The sequence below is a fragment of the Triticum aestivum genome, chromosome 3D, assembly GCF_018294505.1.
Source record: "Triticum aestivum cultivar Chinese Spring chromosome 3D, IWGSC CS RefSeq v2.1, whole genome shotgun sequence".
NCBI lineage: Eukaryota > Viridiplantae > Streptophyta > Magnoliopsida > Poales > Poaceae > Triticum > Triticum aestivum.
Window position 1 is genome coordinate 318,647,862 of NC_057802.1, and position 20,783 is coordinate 318,668,644.

The window sequence follows — 20,783 nt, forward strand, 5'->3', positions numbered from 1 at the left end:
TAAAGGGAGAACTACTGCGATTGTGCCCTGGCCTTGACCGGATGAGCACCTCAGTAGAAAAAGCCAAAAACTGACTGTCATGATAAGGCGAGAGCCGGTCAGCTGTTTGAGGGTTACAAAATCGTTGGATATTTTTTCCGCGACACGCGAAGGATCGATACTTCCCGATCAGATGCTGACAGCACCCTGGCTTGGACCAGGGGCTACGCACTTGCTTAATTATAAAACTCCTATGGCTAAGTGAGGGCGTTTAAGCCGTATAGTCTGATTGCATTGTTCGTTGCGCTAAAAAACTCCTTCAAGGACCATATAATTGGATCAAGATTGTTTAGATCCCATCCCGAACACCTCTGTACTAATTATGTGAGGGCAGAAGCCGACGACTGGCCAACCCTCAGATTGCATATAACACGGCCGCACAGGAGGAAACAATTTAAAGAATAACGAAATTACATTACAAAACAAGCTTTGTCTTTATAATACAAGGCAAAGGACAACACGAATGTATTCATTCGAAAATAATGTCCTGCGAACATTGAGCTGCCGCAAGTCGAGACCCTTCTATGACATCCGCAAAATATTTCTCGGGTGTGCGGTGCTCCTTGCCCTCCGGTGGCCCGCTGGCAACTTCAACAGCGTTCATCTTCGCCCACCACATCTTGCAACGAGCGAAGGCCATACGAGCACCTTCAATACATGCAGAGTGCTTGACGACGTCCAGCCGTGGACAGGCTTCCACTAGCCGCCTCACGAGTCCGAAGTAGCTGCCGGGCATAGCTTCGGCTAGCCATAGCCGGATTGTCAAATCCCTCATGGCTAGTTCGGCCATCCTGTGCAGCTCCACCAGCTGCTTCAGCTGATCGGTGAAGGACACGGGATGCTCTGGCGTCGCTTACTGCGACCAGAATAGCTTCTCCGTAGAACCTCCTCCTTTGGCTCGGTAGAACTCTACAGCGTCTGATACGCTACGTGGTAGATCCACAAAAGCCCCTGGGGAACTCCGAACCCGGGTTAATAAAAGGTACTGCCTCTCCGCATACTTGCTTTGCATCTTAAAGGCCTTACCCGCCGTGATCTTCCTGGCCTCCTGGATCTCCTGGATGACGGCCTGGGCCTCATTCCGCGTAGTCTCCGCGCCCTGACGAGCCTTGGTGAGTTCGGCCTCCTGAGTCGATGCATCATTCTCCAATGTCTCACATTTTTTCACTGCATCTTGGAGCTCCTGCTGGATTTCCTTGACACGGCCTCGAGCTTCTTACGGGCGGCTTGCTGCTGGACAACCTTCTCCTCGGCCTCGCCCAGGGCCTTCCTCAGGGCCTCAACCTCGGTCGCGGCTCCTGCATACATTTCGACATTACAGTCAATACACAGCGCCTCTGCTTTCCGAACACACAGCAAGACGTTAGTCACCTTGCTTCTCCTGCAGCCGCACTCTAACCTTGCCGAGCTCGTTCTCGGTCCGCTCCAGCCTTTGCTTCAATTCAGAGACTTTGGCAGCGTGCGAGGCTGCGGCCAACAGCGACGCCTGCTTATGCATACATATTACGTTAGTCTCCTACAAAAGAGGATCGAACCTCTGTCCGGCTCTTCTCGCCGAACACCGGACAGTGTCTCAGGGGCTACTGACTACACAGGGTTTTTTTCTCTTTCTTACCTCGAAACCCGTTAACAGGCTGCTGCAGGCTTCATTCAGTCCGCTCTTGACGGACTGAACCTTCTCGATCACCACATCCATAAGGACACGGTGCTCGTCCACGACGGAGGCACTTCGTAGCGCCCCCATCAGGTCATCCGGCACTCCTGGATGGACAGGAGCCACCGATGGAGGCGGCGCACCCCCCTCCTTCAAACGGGGCTGCCCGCCCGACTCCGGAGCCATATGGGTCTCCGGAATCGTATTCGGCTGAGGGCCAAGCTGGATGCGGCCCTCTTCGCCAGTCTCCATGGGGATCGTCTCCTCCATGTGTCCGGCAGTGGAGGCTTCGCCTCATGGTGCCTCCCGGATAGCGTCCTGGGTTCCTCCCCAGTTCGGATCGGCCCTCCGGGATAGCACTTCGGTGTCGTCCCTAGCCCCGGGGGAGTAAGCAGGCGGTGGCGACTGGCTTGCCATCTCCGACGGATCCAACGAACTTCCAGACGAGGATCGCTGGATTAGGTCGCGGGCCGGACTGCAATAGTACAGTTAACTACATCAAGATAATGGAGAGAAAGGTCTGGATGTGCGCATAAATAAGCCATGTCACTTATGATGCAGCCTGGGGCTTAGTGCGGGGGCGTCATTCCGGACTGCTGTCAACGTCCCACGCGGTGTTGACCGCTGGAACGCCCTTCCCCTCATTTGGGTGCCTCCGCCTCCAGATGCGCCGGAGCCGCCCTCTTCTTCTTCCTCTCCTCAGGGGGAGGATTGTTCTCTTCCTCCTCCTCCTCTTCCCCGTCATTGTCCTCAGGGATAGAGGAATGAGTTTCGTCGTCTTCGGACGCCACGTCCGAAGTACCCTTACGACGGAGGCTACTCTTGGCCCCCTTTGCCTTCTTTTTGGCCTTCTTCTCCGGCGCCTTATATGGCGCCGGTACCAGCATCTTCGCTAGACGCGGGATGACTGGTTCCTCAGGCAGCGGAGCCGGACACTGGATCTGCTTCGCCCTCTCCATCCACTCCTGAAAGAGCAATAACAAAAGCTCAGACATCATCCACGAAACAATTAGGTTGAGGAAACATTCGAAACAACATACCTTGCTGGCAGGGTGTGTACAATCGTGACCACGGTCCGAATCCGTGGCCGGTGGTTTCTCATTGCCCTTGAAGAGCAAATTCCATGCGCCGTGTAGTCTCGAAGAGCCTCACCAGGGTCCAGTGCTTCTTTGGATTGAACTCCCACAGCGGGCGGCTTCGGCGCTGACATGGAAGGATCCGGTGATCTAACATCACCTGGATCACATCAACGAGCTTGACGCTCTTGGTTACCATGCTCTGAACACGCGTCTGCAGCGCTATCAGCTCGTCAGGAGAACACCAGTCCGGACTCTTCTCGACCCAGGAGGTGAGTCGCATAGTAGCGCCGGAGCGGAATTCTGCAGCTGCGGCCCAGGTGGTGCCGCGTGGTTCTGTGATGTAGAACCACTGCTTCTACCACTCCTTTACCGTATCCACAAAGGTGCCTTTGGGCCAAGAGACATTGGACAATTTACTCACCATTGCCCCTCCGCACTCCGCATGCTGGCCATGCACCACCTTCGGTTTCACGTTGAAGACTTTGAGCCACAGCCCAAAGTGGGGTTGGATGCGGAGGAAGGCCTCGCATACGACGACAAAACGCCGAGATGTTGAGGAAGGAATTCAGGGACAGATCATGAAAATCTACCCCGTAATAATACATTAGCCCGCGGATGAAGGGGTGGAGTGGAAACCCTAGCCCGTGGAAGAAATGGGGGATGAATACCACCCTCTCTGTGGGCTCCGGCGTGGGGACGATCTGTCCCTCGGCCGACAGACGGTGGGCGATCTCCTTCGCCAAATATCCGGCCGCCCGGAGCTCAGTAATGTCCTCCTCCGTGACGGAGGAGACCATCCACTTGCCCTAACCACCGGATCCGGACATGGTTGCTGGAGTGGAAAGAGATTGGAACTTGGGCGTTGGAGCTCGAGGCTGGGAAGGCAGAGACAGGGAGAAAGCGTGAGAAGAGGAAGGGGGAATTCTTATCTCCTTATAAAGGCAACAAATATTAAACGCCTCCACACTCGCCATGAGATTCGCCTATTCCCAAGGGCTGTGTAAACGGCACGGTTGGATTACCCATGCCTGCATTGATGATAATCCCGCGATAAGGGGACACGATCTCTGCTTCGACAAGATGTGCCAATAGCAACCGTGTCTTGAAACAAGGGACAAACGGTTCGAAGTTATGACAGAACGGACGTAATGTCACTTGCAGAGAGCTGTCAGTAGATGGAACTTGTGTAAAATATATATACTCTCTCTGCGGTTGTGCATGGTGTGTAACAGGTCCGGATACAATCATCGCGTCCGAAGACTATCTTGGTGTTCGGAAGAAGGGGAACCCGCCTTGCAATGCCAAAGACAATCTGCACGGCGGACTCCTCGTCATTGAAGCCTGGTTCAGGGGCTACTGAGGGAGTCCTGGACTAGGGGGTCCTTGGGCGTCCGCCCTGTTATTCATTGGGCCGGACTGATGGGCTGTGAAGACATGAAGACCGAAGACTATACCCGTGTCTAGATTGGACTCTACTTGGCGTGGAAGGCAAGCTAGGCGACCGATTATGAAGATTTCCTCCTATGTAACCGACCCCGTGTAACCCTAGATCTCTCTGGTGCCTATATAAACCGGAGAGCATAGTCCGGATAGGACAGACTCATTACCATATTCACATAGGCTAGACTTCTAGGGTTTTAGCCATTACGATCTCGTGGTAGATCAACTCTTGTAACACTCATATTCATCAAGATCAATAGATCAGGAAGTAGGGTATTACCTCCATAGAGAGGGCCCGAACCTGGGTAAACATTGTGTCCCCCGTCTCCTGTTACCATCGATCCTAGACGCATAGTTCGGGACCCCCTACCTGAGATCCGCCGGTTTTGACACCGACAGTAATCCTCCTAATTGGGGTATGAATGTTCAGATCCGAATGATTCAAGACAAAAGTTTAATATTGACATAAAAATAATAATACTTCAAGCATACTAACTAAGCAATTATGTCTTCTCAAAATAACATGGCCAAAGCAAGTTATCCCTACAAAATCATATAGTCTGGCTATGCTCTATCTTCATCACAAAAAGTATTTAATCATGCACAACCCCGATGACAAGCCAAGCAATTGTTTCATACTTTTGGTGTTCTCAAACTTTTCAATCTTCACGCAATACATGAGCGTGAGTCATGGACATAGCACTATATATGGAATAGAAGGGTGGTTGTGGAGAAGACAAAAAAGGAGAAGATAGTCTCACATTAACTAGGCGTATCAATGGGCTATGGAGATGCCCATTAATAGATATCAATGTGAGTGAGTAGGGATTTCCATGCAACGGATGCACTAGAGCTATAAGTATATGAAAGCTCAACAAAAGAAACTAAGTGGGTGTGCATCCAACTCGCTTGCTCATGAAGACCTAAGGCATTTTGAGGAAGCCCATCATTGGAATATACAAGCCAAGTTCTATAATGTAAAATTCCCACTAGTATATGAAAGTGATATCATAGGAGACTCTCTATCATGAAGATCATGGTGCTACTTTGAAGCACAAGTGTGGTAAAAAGCATAATAGCATTGTCCCTTCTCTCTTTTTCTCTCATTTTTTTTCTTTGGGCCTTTTCTCTTTTTTTATGGCCTCTTTTTTTTCTTTTTTTATTTATTTAGTCCGGAGTCTCATCCCGACTTATGGGGGAATCATAGTCTCCATCATCCTTTCCTCACTTGGGACAATGCTCTAATAATGATGATCATCACACTTTTATTTTCTTTACAACTCAAGAATTACAACTCAAAACTTAGAACAAAATATGACTCTATGTGGATGCCTCCGGCGGTGTACCGGGATATGCAATGAATCAAGAGTGACATGTATGAAAGAATTATGAACGGTGGCTTTGCCACAAATACGATGTCAACTACATGATCATGCAAAGCAATATGACGATGATGAAGCGTGTCATAGTAAAAGGAATGGTGGTAAGTTGCATGGCAATATATCTCGGAATGGCTATGGAAATGCCATGATAGGTAGGTATGGTGGCTGTTTTGAGGAAGGTATAAGGTGGGTGTATGATACCGGCGAAAAGAGCGCGGTATTAGAGAGGGTAGCAATGGTGGAAGGATGAGAGTGCGTATAATCCATGGACTCAACATTAGTCATAAAGAACTCATGTACTTGTTGCAAAAATCTACAAGTTATCAAAGCAAAGTATTACGCGCATGCTCCTAGGGGGATAGATTGGCAGGAAAATACCATCGCTCGTCCCCGACCGCCACTCATAAGGAAGACAATCAATAAATAAATCATGCTCCGACTTCATCACATAACGGTTCACCATACGTGCATGCTATGGGAATCACAAACTTTAACACAATTGTTTCTCAAATTTACGACTACTCAACTAGCATGACTCTAATATCACCATCTTCATATTTCAAAACAATTATCAAGCATCAAACTTCTCATAGTATTCAACACACTCATAAGAATATTTTTTATTAATCTTGGATGCCTATCATAATTAAAGCAAATTACCATGCTGTTTCGTAGGACTCTCAAAATAATATAAGTGAAGCATGAAAGAACAATAGTTTCTATAAAACAAATCCACCACCGTGCTCTAAAATATATAAGTGAAGCACTAGAGCAAAAACTATATAGCTCAAAAGATATAAGTGAAGCACATAGAGTATTCTAATAAATTCCGAATCATGTGTGTCTCTCTCAAAAGGTGTGTACAGCAAGGATGATTGTGGTAAACTAAAAAGCAAAGACTCAAATCATACAAGACGCTCCAAGCAAATCACATATCATGTGGTGAATAAAAATATAGCTCCAAGTAAAGTTACCGATGGACGAAGACGAAAGAGGGGATGCCTTCCGGGGCATCCCCAAGCTTTGGCTTTTAGGTGTCCTTAGATTATCCCGGGGTGCCATGGGTATCCCCAAGCTTAGGCTCTTGCCACTACTTGTTCCATAATCCATCAAATCTTTTACCCAAAACTTGAATACTTCACAACACAAAACTTAGCAGAAAATCTCGTGAGCTCCGTTAGCGAAAGAAAACAAAACACCACTTCAAGGTACTGTAATGAACTCATTATTTATTTATATTGGTGTTAAACCTACTGTATTCCAACTTCTCTATGGTTTATAAACTATTTTACTAGCCATAGATTCATCAAAATAAGCAAACAACACACAAAAAACAGAATCTGTCAAAAACAGAACAGTCTGTAGTAATCTGTAACTAATGCAAACTTCTGGAACTCAAAAACATCTATCAAAAAAGGACGACCTAGACAATTTGTTTATTGATCTGCTGCAATTGGAATCAGTATTTTATCACGTTCTGGTGATTTTTAACAATTGTTTTCGTGAACAGAAAGTTTCTGGAATTTTCAGCAAGTTCAAATAACTATCATCCAAGAAGATCGTATAGGTTTAACTTGGCACAAACACTAATTAAAACATAAAAACAAATCTAACCAGAGGCTACATCAAATATTTATTCCTAAACAGAAGCAAAAAGCAAAAAAACTAAAATAAAATTGGGTTGCCTCCCAACAAGCGCTATCGTTTAACGCCCCTAGTTAGGCATAAAAGCAAGGATAGATCTAGGTATTGCCATCTTTGGTAGGCAATCCATAAGTAGCTCTCATAATAGGTTCATAAGGTAATTTTATTTTATTTTCTAGGAAAGTGTTCCATGCCTTTCCTTAATGGAAATTTGAATCTAATATTCCCTTTCTTCATATCAATAATTGCACCAATCGTTCTAAGGAAAGGTCTACCAAGAATAATAGGACATGAAGGATTGCAATCTATATCAAGAACAATGAAATCTACGGGCACATAGTTCCTATTTGCAACAATAAGAACATCATTAATTCTTCCCATAGGTTTCTCAATAGTGGAATCCGCAAGGTGCAAGTTTAAAGAACAATCATCAAATTCACGGAAACCTAACAAATCACATAAAGTTTTTGGAATCGTGGAAACACTAGCACCCAAATCACACAAAGCATAGCATTCATGATCTTTAATTTTAATTTTAATAGTAGGTTCCCACTCATCATAAAGTTTACTAGGGATAGAAACTTCCAACTCAAGTTTTTCTTCATAAGATTGCATCAAAGCATCAACGATATGTTTAGTAAAAGCTTTATTTTGACTATAAGCATGAGGAGAATTTAGCACGGATTGCAACAAGGTAATACAATCTATCAAAGAGCAATTATAATAATTAAATTCCTTGAAATCCAAAATAGTGGGTTCATTGATATCTAGAGTTTTGATCTCTTCAATCCCACTTTTACCAATTTTTGCATCAAGATCTAAAGACTACGAATTTTTGGAACGCCTTCTAGGTAAAGGTGGCTCATATTCAGTCCCATCATTATCAAGATTCATATTGCAAAACAAAGATTTAATAGGAGACACATCAATAACTTTTAGATCTTCATCTTTATATTCGTAGAAAGTAGAAGAACACGCTTTCACAAAGCAATCTTTCTTAGCACGCATCCTAGTGGTTCTTTCTTTGCACTCATCAATGGAAATTCTCATGGCTTTGAGAGACTCATTAATATCATGCCTAGGTGGAATAGATCTAAGTTTCAAAGAATCAACATCAAGAGAAATTCTATCAACATTCCTAGCCAATTCATCAACCTTAAGCAATTTTTCTTCAAGCAAAGCATTGAAATTCTTATGTGAATTCATCAACTCCTTAACACTAGTCTCAAATTCAGAGGATATCTTATTAAAATTTCCATAAGAATTGTTGTAGGAATTACCATAATTATTAGAGGAATTACAAGGATACGGCCTAGGATTAAAGTTTCCTCTATACGCGTTGTTACCAAAATTATTCCTACCAACAAAATTCACATCCATAGATTCATTATTATTCGCAATCAAAGTAGACAAAGGCATATCATTAGGATCACAAGAAACACTTTTAGTAGCAAATAGTTTCATAAGTTCATCCATCTTTCCACTCAAAACATTAATTTCTTCTATCGCATGCACTTTTTTATTAGTAGATCTTTCGGTGTGCCATTGAGAATAATTAACCATAATATTATCTAGGAGTTTAGTAGCCTCTCCTAAAGTGATTTCCATAAAAGTGCCTCCCGCGGCCGAATCTAAAAGATTTCTAGAAGCAAAATTCAATCCGGCATAATTTTTTTGTATAATCATCCAAAGATTCAAACCATGTGTAGGGCAATTATGTATCATTAATTTCATCCTCTCCCAAGCGTGTGCAACATGCTCATGATCAAGTTGCTTAAAATTCATGATATCGTTTCTAAGAGAGATGATTTTAGCGGGAGGAAAATACTTAGAGATAAAAGCATCTTTGTACTTATTCCATGAATCAATACTATTTTTAAGCAAAGACGAAAACCAAGCTTTAGCACGATCTCTAAGCGAAAAAGGAAATAGCTTCAATTTAACAATATCATTATCCACATCTTTCTTCTTTTGCATATCACACAAATCAACGAAGCTATTTAGATGGGTAGCGGCATCTTCACTAGGAAGGTCGGCGAATTGATCTTTCATGACAAGATTCAACAGCAGCATTAATTTCGCAAGATTCAACATCGGTAAGAGGAGCAATCGGAGTGCTAAGAAAATAATTGTTGTTGGTATTGGTAAAGTCACACAATTTAGTATTGTCTTGAGCCATAGTGACAAGCATGCAATCCAACACACGAGCAAACAAGAAGCAAGCGAAAAAAGGTGAACGGAAAAGAGAGGGCGAATAAAACGGCAAGGGTGAAGTGGGGAAGAGGAAAACGAGAGGCAAGTGGCAAATAATGTAATGCGAGGGATAAGAGTTTGTGATGGGTACTTGGTATGTCTTGACTTGACCTCACTTGGCGCGAATGTCCCCGGCAACGGCGCCAGAAATCCTTCTTGCTACCTCTTGAGCACTGTGTTGGTTTTCCCTTGAAGAGGAAAGGGTGATGCAGTAAAGTAGTGTAAGTATTTCCCTCGGTTTTTGAGAACCAAGGTATCAATCCAGTAGGAGATCACGCTCGAGTCCCACGCACCTACACAAACACCATTGTCTGTGAATATCTTCACATACCACCATTGTCTTCAATGTCTTCACACATTTTTAGGGGTAACCTCTAGTAGGTAAACCGAATCAATAAGGGACCACTACCTGTGTTATCCTGCAATTCTCACAAACACATTAGTCCCTCAACCAAGTTTGTCGTCAATACTCCAAAACCAACTAGGGGTGGCACTAGATGCACTTACAACAATTATCGTGGCGATCCAAAGTCAAATTCCGCGTTAATGTATTCACACTTAGAGTGTATGTCTTCATTGATTGAAGATATAAGTTACTTCGTGTGTTGCACATCTAAGTCATCAATATGCATAAGCATTAGGATGTGTGTCCAATTACATGACATTTGAGGATTCTAAGATATTTAGCTCACACCGCAACTTGCAAAACCTTTTGTCATCCGAGGGCTTTGTGAAGATATCTGCCAATTGCTCTTCATTGTTGACGTGAATGATATCAATATCTTCCTTCATGACATGATCTCTGAGAAAGTGATGACGGATCTGAATGTGCTTTGTCTTCGAGTGCTGAACTGGGTTGTTGGCAATCTTGATGGTGCTTTCATTATCGCAGTAGAGGGGCACTTGCTTCAGGTGGATGCCATAGTCCTTGAGAGTTTGCTTCATCCATAGAAGCTGAGCGCAGCAAGATCCAGCAGCAATGTATTCAGATTCAGCAGTGGAGAGGGATACACAGTTCTGCTTCTTTGAAGACCAACAGACAAGAAATCGTCCAAGAAAGTGACATGTGCCTGATGTGGACTTGTGATCAACCTTGTAACCAGCATAATCAGCATCTGAGAATCCAACTACATCAAACTCTGAGCCCTTTGGATACCACAATCCTAGTGTCGGGGTGTAAGCCAAATATCGAAGAATTCGCTTCACAGCTAAGTGATGCGATTCCTTTGGTGCCGCTTGAAATCGGGCACACATGCAAACGCTAAGCATTATATCTGGCCTAGATGCACATAAATAGAGTAAAGAACCAATCATGAAGCGGTATACCTTTTGATCGAACTCTTTACAATTGTCGTCGGGACCCAATTGACCTTTGGTTGGCATTGGCGTCGTGTACCCTTTGCAGTCTTGCATTCCAAACTTCTTCAGGCAATCTTTGAGATATTTTTCTTATGATATGAAGATGCCATTGCTCTGCTGACGGATTTGAAGACCGAGGAAGAATTTCAGCTCACCCATCATGGACATCTGATATTGCTCTGCATCATATGCCCAAACTCATCACTGTATCTCTTGTTAGTGCAGCCGAAGATAATGTCATCCACATAGATTTGGCACACAAACAGTTCACCATCATATGTCTTCGTGAAGAGAGTGGGATCCAGGGAACCAGTTTTGAAGCCTTTGCTCTTCAGGAAGTCTTTGAGTGTGTCATACCAAGCGCGAGGGGCTTGTTTGAGGCCATATAGTGCCTTGTTGAGATTGTATACCATGTCAGGATGCTTTGGGTCTTCAAAACCAGGTGGTTGTGCAACATACACTTCTTCAATTTTGCCATTGAGAAAGGCACTCTTTACATCCATTTGATACAGAAGGATGTTGTGATGGTTGGTATAGGCGAGCAGTATGCGAATGACTTCAAGCCTAGCCACTGGAGCAAAAGTTCCATCAAAGTCAATCCCTTCAACTTGAGTGTAACCTTGAGCAATGAGACGAGCCTTGTTTCTCACAAGTTGACCATGCTCATCTTGTTTGTTGCGATAGATCAATTTGGTGCCAATGATATTGTGCTTGCGAGGATAAGGACGTTTTACTAGTTCCCAAACATTGTTTAGCTCGAACTGTTGAAGCTCTTCTTGCATAGCTTGAATCCATTCAGGTTCCATGAAGGCTTCATCAACTTTCTTGGGTTCAGATATAGAGACAAATGCAAAGTGCCCACAGAAATTTGCTAGCTGTGTTGCTCTTGAACGAGTGCGTGGACCAGGTGCATTGATACTATCAATTATCTTCTCAATCTGTACTTCATTTGCAACACGATGATGGACTAGACGAAGATTTTGCCCTTGCTGATCATTGTCTTCATCTTCAGCATTGACTTCAGGCTGAGCAGTGTCTTTGGATTGATTAGGTGCAGAAATGATGATTTCTTCTTCAGCATGTGCCTCTGAAGGTATGATTTCTCTAGTACCCATAAGCTTGATAGATTCACTTGGTGAGGCTTCATCTAGCCCATTTGGCAGGTGCTCTCTTTGCGAGCCGTTAGTCTCTTCGAACCGCACATCCACAGTTTCAACCACTTTATAGTGAAACAGGTTGAAGACTCTGTAGGAGTGTGAATCCTCTCCGTAGCCAAGCATAAAACCTTCATGTGCTTTCGATGCAAATTTTGAAGTGTGATGTGGATCCTTGATCCAGCACCTAGAACCAAATACTCTGAAGTAACTGATGTTTGGCTTCTTACCAGTTAGGAGCTCATAGGATGTCTTCTTTAGAAGCTTGTGAAGATAAACACGACTGATGACGTGGCAAGCAATATCAATGGCTTCAGGCCAGACCTTTCTTGGTGTCTTGTACTCATCAAGCATCATCCGTGCCATCTCAATGAGGGTTCTGTTCTTGCGCTCCACGATGCCATTCTGCTGAGGTAAGTATGGAGCTGAGAACTCATGTTTTATGCCCAATGTATCAAGATAAGTGTTGAGGCTGGTTTTCTTGAGTTCTGTGCTGTTGTAACTTTAGATGTGTTTGATCTTGATGCCATAGTTCGTCATGGAATGATTGGCGAATCGTCTGAAGACATCCTGCACTTCATTCTTATAGAGGATTATGTGCAGCCATGTATATCTTGAGTAATCATCAACAATGACGAAGCCATAGAGGCAAGCAGTGGTAGTAAGTGTAGAGTAGTGAGTAGGGCCAAATAAGTCCATGTGAAGCAGCTTGAAGGGACGAGTCGTCGTCATGATTGTCTTCGAGAGATGCTTGGCCCTAGTCATCTTTCCAGCTTCGTAGGCACCACATAGATGATCCTTCTTGAACTTGACACCCTCGATGCCTACAACATGCTTCTTCTTCGCGAGAGTGTACAAATTCCTCATGCCAGCATGCCCTAGCCTCCGATGCCAGAGCCAGCATTTAGAAGCTTTTGCTAGAAGACATACGGCCAACTGAGGTCCTGCTGAGAAATCTACCATATACAGATCGTCTTTTCGATACCCTTCAAAGACTAGAGATTTGTCAAATTCCATAAGCACAAGGCAACTATATTTTCCAAATATCACAATCATGTTCAGATCACAAAGCATTGAGACAGACATTAAGTTGAAACCAAGGGATTCAACAAGCATCACTTTATCCATGTGCTGATCCTTTGAGATTGCAACTCTACCTAGACCCAATACCTTACTTTTACCAGTGTCAACAAATGTGATGTGACTCTTGTCAGACGGTTATAGGGTTGAATCCATGAGAAGACTTTGATCACCATTCATGTGGTTAGTGCATCCACTGTCCATAATCCATTCTGAAGCCTTTGGTGTCATACCCTACAGTGCAGTTTGGGGGATAGGCTTCACCAAGGGTATTGTGAAGCATAAACATTTGACGAACAAGCGGATTATGAAAGTTCAGATCTTGGTCAGGATAAATAGGATGTTTGTCAAGGAATCCCGGGACGAAATACATAGTAAGACCATTTTGGCATTTTATCTTGCGTCCCACAAGATGTTTTAGGTCCCCAGCATAAGCATCAGAAGACTTTGATTTCCGGCTGGAGACCTTTCCGTGCAAAAGAGAGTTAATTTTTCTTAACCACCCACATCTTCAGGGGTGGCTTAGAAGCAATGAGTCTAAGTGCGGAATCTGAGAACTTCGGCTTTGAGCCCTAGCAAATAGCCTTGCAGGAGGGGAATACTACTCATAAGAATAAGCAGAAAAGTTCTTGGTCTTATGAACATAGTGGTTTGATGAAACACGCTCATATTCATAACTCTAAGTATGGTTTCCCTGCAAAACATTGGCGTTAGGGTGACTCTGGTGAGTCATCTGTCTGTATGAAGCCTTTGGACCATATGAAGCCTTTGGTCTGGGGTTTGTCTTCTTCCCAGGTGGTGTCATGATGACATTCATAGGAAGTTTCTCGAGACAACTTTTGGGCACCCAGATCTTCTTCAAAGGTGGTCCATTCCTGTAGTTAGTACCAATATACCTGGGAAAAACTTCACCATTCTGATTCTTGAACAATTTATAGTTTCCATCAAAGGATTCATCAATGATAATCGGGTTAGCACAAGTGAAGCCTGATAAAGTAGATGGATCCACTGAAGGACCCTTTGCAGCAACCCATGTGGTTTTGGGGTACTGCTCAGGCTTCCAGAAAGAGCCATCAACATTCATTATCCTCTCGAACCCAACACCCTCTTTCCTAGGGTTTCAGTTCAGAATCTGTTTCTTGAAGACATCACATAGTGTCTGATGCCCTTTGAGACTTCTGTACATTCCTGTTTCAAGCAATGTCTTCAACCTGGCATTCTCATCAGCAATAGTAGTGGTATCCTCAGCAGAGGGGTTAGTTACTACATCAGCAGTTGAAGATATTGTAACAGTAGCAACAGTAGAACATTCAGCAGCAGAGACAGCATTATCATGCTCAAGGCATTTTAGACATGGTGGTTCAAACCCTTCCGGAGCAGAACTGATCTGTTGAGCGCGGAGTGACTCGTTCTCCTTTGGAAGATCTTCATGAGTCGCTCTCAAGTTTTCAAGTTCTTGCTTCCTTTGAAGATAATCATAGGAAAACTTTTCATGAGTGGTTGAGAGCGTTTCATGACGACTTTCAAGTTCCTAGTACTTAACGTGAAGATTTTTAATGTCTTCAATTAAGGATTGAGTTCGGGTCATTTCCGCGTCCAACAGGTCATCACTTCTGTCTAGCAACCTTCGAATATGTTCCATAGCAGTTTGTTGTTCAGTTGCAATTTTAGCAAGTGTTTTGTAGCTAGGTTTAGATTCACATTCAGAGTCATCTTCACTTGATGTTTGAAAGTAAGCATTGCGTGAGTTTACCTTGGCACCTCGTGCCATGAAGCAGTAGGTGGGAGCAGAGTCATCCTCATCATTAGCATCAGCGTTGGTGACGAGGCCATTGTCTTCATTGTTGAAGATGAACTTGGCGACATAGGCTGAAGCTAGAGCCAGGCTTGCCAGGCCTGAATCAGACTCCCCCTCAGACTCCACCTCTGCCTCCTCAGAAGCAGACTCCTCCTCTGAATCCATCTCCTTGCCAACAAATGCACGAGCCTTGCTTGATGAGCTCTTCTTGTGAGATGAAGACTTTGACGAAGACATTGAAGAATACTTTGAGGATTTCTTCTTCTTCTTGTCATCAGAATCATATTCCTTGCTCTTCTTCTTCTTCTTCTTGGTATCATTGTCCCATTATGGACACTCAGAGTTGTAGTGACCAGGTTTCTTGCATTTGTGGCACGTTCTCTTCTTGTGGTCATGAGTGGAAGCTTCATCATTTCTTGAGCTGGATCTTGAAAACTTTCTCAAGCCTTTCTTCTTAGTAAACTTCTGGAACTTCTTCACAAGCATAGCAACCTCCTTTCCAATGTCTTCAGGATCCTCAGAACTGCAGTCAGATTCTTCAGATGAGGAAACAACCTTTGCCTTCAAAGCGCGAGTATGGCCATAGTTGGGACCATAGATATCTCTTTTCTCAGATAACTGGAACTCATGTGTGTTGAGCCTCTCAAGTATGTCAGACGGATCGAGAGTCTTGAAGTCAGGGCATTCTTGAACCATTAGGGCTAGGGTGTCGAATGAGCTGTCAAGTGATCTCAGGAGCTTCTTGACAATTTCGTGCTTGGTGATCTCAGTGGCGCCGAGTGCGCAAAGCTCATTTGCGATATCAGTGAGGCGATCAAACGTGAGCTGGACATTCTCATTGTTGTTTCTCTTGAAGCGGTTGAAGAGGTTGTGAAGAACATCAATCCTTGAGTCTCTCTAGGTTTAGACGCCTTTGTTGACCTTGGACAGCCAGTCCCAGACTAGCTTCACAGTTTCCAGAGCACTCACACGGCCATACTGTCCTTTGGTCAGATGACCACAGATGATGTTCTTGGCGGTCAAGTCCAGTTGAATGAACCTCTTGACAATATCAGCGGTGACACCTTCACCGACCTTGGGAACGTCGTTCTTGACGACATACCAGAGGTCGACATCAATGGCTTCAAGATGCATACGCATCTTATTCTTTTAGTAAGGGTAATCAGTGCCATCGAAGACAGGGCATGCAGCGGAGACCTTGATTATACCTGCAGTCGACATAGCTAAAACTCCAGGTGGTTAAACTGAATCACACAGAACAAGGAAACACCTTGCTCTGATACCAATTGAAAGTGCTAGTTATCGACTAGAGGGGGTGAATAGGCGATTTTTATGAAAGTCTTCAAAACACGAGGGCTTTGAAGACAAACAGTAGAAATGAACCTATTGATATGCAGCGGAAGGTAGACTACACTAGACAGGTCATAGTCAAGTATGCAATGAAGTGAAAGCATGAAGACTATTGCTACCTCTTGAGCATGCGTTGGTTTTCCCTTGAAGAGGAAAGGGTGATGCAGCAAAGTAGCGTAAGTATTTCCCTCAGTTTTTGAGAACCAAGGTATCAATCTAGTAGGAGGCTACACGCAAGTCACCTTGTACCTGCACAAAAAATAAGAACCTTGCAACCAACGCGATAAAGGGGTTGTCAATCCCTCCACGGCCACTTGCAAAAGTGAGATCTGATAGAGATCATAAGATAAATATTTTTGGTATTTTTGTTCTATAGATTGAAAAGTAAAGATTGCAAAAATAAACGGCGACAGAAATAGCTAGTTGATGGGAGATTAATATGATGGAAAATAGACCCGGGGGCCATAGGTTTCACTAGTGGCTTCTCTCAAGATAGCAAATTCTACGGTGGGTGAACAAATTACTGTCGAGCAATTGATAGAAATGTGCATAGTTATGAGAATTTCTAGGCATGATCATGTATATAGGCATCACGTCCATGACAAGTAGACTGAAACGATTCTGCATCTACTACTATTACTCCACACATCGACCGCTATCCAGCATGCATCTAGAGTATTAAGTTCATAAGAACAGAGTAACGCATTAGGCAAGATGAGATGATGTAGAGGGATAAACTCAAGCAATATGATATAAACCCCATCTTTTTATCCTCGATGGCAACAATACAATACGTGCCTTGCTGCCCCTACTGTCACTGGGAAAGGACACCGCAAGATTGAACCCAAAGCTAAGCACTTCTCCCATTGCAAGAAAGATCAATCTAGTAGGCCAAACCAAACTGATAATTCGAAGAGACATGCAAAGATATCAAATCATGCATATAAGAATTCAGAGAAGAATCAAATATTGTTCATAGATAATCTTGATCATAAACCCACAATTCATCGGATCTCGACAGACACACCGCAAAAAGTATTACATCGAATAGATCTCCAAGAGAATCGAGGAGAACTTTGTATTGAGATCCAAATAGAGAGAAGAAGCCATCTAGCTAATAACTATGGACCCATAGGTCTGTGGTAAACTACTCACACATCATTGGAGAGGCTATGGTGTTGATGTAGAAGCCCTCTGTGATCGGTTCCCCCTCCGGCGGAGTGCAGGAAAAGGCCCAAAGATGGGATCTCACGGGTACAGAAGGTTGCGGCGGTGGAAAATAGGTTTCGTGGCTCCCCTCAATGTTTTCAGGGTATAAGAGTATATATAGGCGAAAGAAGTAGGTCGGTGGATCTACGAGGGGCCCACGAGGGTGGGGGCGCGCCTACCCCCCTGGGCAGGCATCCCTGCCTCGTGGCCGCCTCGTTGCTTCCTTGACGTCCACTCCAAGTCTCCTAGATTGCGTTTGTTCCAAAAATGATCCTCGCGAAGGTTTCATTCCATTTGGATTCTGTTTGATATTCCTTTTGTGCGAAACACTAAAATGGGCAAAAAAATAACAATTTGCACTGGGCCTCCGGTTAGTAGGTTAGTCCCAAAAATAATATAAAAGTGCATATTAAAGCCCATTAAACATCCAAAACAGATAATATAATAGCATGGAACAATAAAAAATTATAGATATGTTGGAGACATATCCAGCATCCCCAAGCTTAATTCTTGCTCGTCCTCGAGTAGGTAAATGATAAAAACAGAATTTTTTATGTGGAATGCTACCTAGCATAATTCTCAATGTAATTTTCTTTATTGTGGCATGAATGTTCAGATCCAAAAGATTCAATACAAAAGTTTAATATTGACATAAAAATAATAATACTTCAAGCATACTAATAAAGCAATCATGTCTTCTCAAAATAACATGGCCAAAGAAAGTCATCCCTACAAAATCATATAGTCTGGCTATGCTCTATCTTCATCACACAAAATATTTAAATCATGCACAACCCCGATGACAAGCCAAGCAATTGTTTCATACTTTTGATGTTCTCAAACTTTTTCAATTTTCACGCAATACATGAGCGTGAGCCATGACGATAACACTATATGTGGGATAGGATGGTGGTTGTGGAGAAGACAAAAAAAGGAGAAGATAGTCTCACATCAACTAGGCGTATCAACGGGCTATGGAGATGCCCATCAATAGATATCAATGTGAGTGAGTAGGGATTGCCGTGCAACGGATGCACTAGAGCTATAAGTGTATGAAAGCTCAACAAAAGAAACTAAGTGGGTGTGCATCCAATTCGGTTGCTCACAAAGACCTGGGAAGCCCATCATTGGAATATACAAGCCAAGTTCTATAATGTAAAATTCCCACTAGTATATGAAAGTAACAACATAGGAGACTTTCTATCATGAAGATCATGGTGCTACTTTGAAGCACAAGTGTGGTAAAAGGATAGTAACATTGTCCCTTCCCTCTTTTTCTCTCATTTTTTTGTTTGAGCCTTTCTCTTTTTTTATGGCCTCTTTTTTTCGTCCAGAGTCTCATCCAGACTTGTGGGGGAATCATAGTCTCCATCATCCTTTCCTCACTGGGACAATGCTCTAATAATGATGATCATCACACTTTTATTTACTTACCACTCAATACTTAGAACAAAATATAACTCTATATGAATTCCTCCGGCGGTGTACCGGGATGTGCTATGAATCAAGAGTGACATGTATGGAAATCATGAATGGTGGTTGTGCCACAAATATGATGTCAACTACATGATCGTGCAAGGCAATATGACAATGATGGAGTGTGTCATAATAAAAGGAACAGTGGAAAGTTGCATGGCAATATATCTCGGAATGGCTATGGAAATGTCATAATAGGTAGGTATGGTGGCTGTTTTGAGGAAGTTATATGGTGGGTGTATGATACCGGCGAAAAGTGTGCGGTATTAGAGATGCTAGCAATGGTGGAAGGGTGAGAGTGCGTATATTCCATGGGCTCAACATTAGTCATAAAGAACTCACATACTTATTGCAAAAATCTATTAGTTATCAAAACAAAGTACTACGCGCATGCTCCTAGGGGTAGATTGGTAGGACAAGACCATCGCTCGTCCCCGACTGCCACTCATAAGGAAGACAATCAATAAATAAATCATGCTCCAACTTCATCACATAACGGTTCACCATACGTGCATGCTACGGGAATCACAAACTTTAACACAAGTATCTCTCAAATTCACAACTACTAAACTAGCATGACTCTAATATCACCATCTTCTTATCTCAAAACAATCATAAAGAATCAAACTTCTCATAGTATTCATTGCACTTTATATGATACTCCATCCGTTCCAAATTACTTGTCGTGGTTTGAGTTCATATGGAACGGAGGGAGTAGTTTTTATTATACCTATCTTGGATGCTCATCACGTTAGGACTAATTTTTTTAACCAAAGCAAATTACAATGTTGTTCTAAAAGACTGTCAAAATAATATAAGTGAAGCATGAGAGATCAATAATTTCTATAAGGTAAAACCACCACCGTGCTCTAAAAGATATAAGCGAAGCACTAGAGCAAAATTGTCTAGCTCAAAAGATATAAGTGAAGCACATAGAGTATTCTAATAAATTCCGATTCATGTGTGTCTCTCTAAAAAGGTGTGTATAGCAAGGATGACTGAGGTAAACTAAAAGGCAAAGACTCAAATCATACAAGACGCTCCAAGAAAAACACATATCATGTGGTGAATAAAAATATAGCCTCAAGTAAAGTTACCGATAGATGAAGACGAAAGAGGGGATGCCTTCCGGGGCATCCCCAAGCTTAGGCTCTTGCCACTCCTTATTCCATAATCCATCAAATCTTTACCCAGAACTTGAAAACTTCAGAACACAAAACTCAACAGAAAATCTCATGAGCTCCGTTAGCGAAATAAATCAAACCACCACTTTAAGGTATTGTAATGAACTCATTCTTTATTTATATTGGTGTTAAACCTACTTTATTCCAACTTCTCTATGGTTCATACCCCCCCCCCCCCCCGATACTAGGCATAGATTCATCAAAATAAGTAAACAACACACGAAAAACAGAATCTGTTAAAAACAGAACAGTCTGTAGTAATCTGTATCAAATTCATACTTCTGTAACTCCAAAAATCTGAAATAAATTGGTGGACGTGAGGAATTTGTCTATTAATCATCTGCAAAAAGAATGAACCTGAAAGCACTCTCCAGTAAAAAATGGCAGCTAATCTCGTGAGCACTAAAGTTTGTGTTTTTTACAGCAAGATCATAAAGACTTCGCCCAAGTCTTCCCAAAGGTTGTACTTGGCACAAACACTATTTTACTAGCCATAGATTCATCAAAATAAGCAAACAACACAAAAAAACAGAATCTGTCAAAAACAGAACAGTCTGTAGTAATCTGTAACTAACGCAAACTTCTGGAACTCAAAAACATCTATCAAAATAGGACGACCTAGACAATTTGTTTATTGATCTGCTGCAATTGGAATCAGTATTTTATCACGTTCTGGTGATTT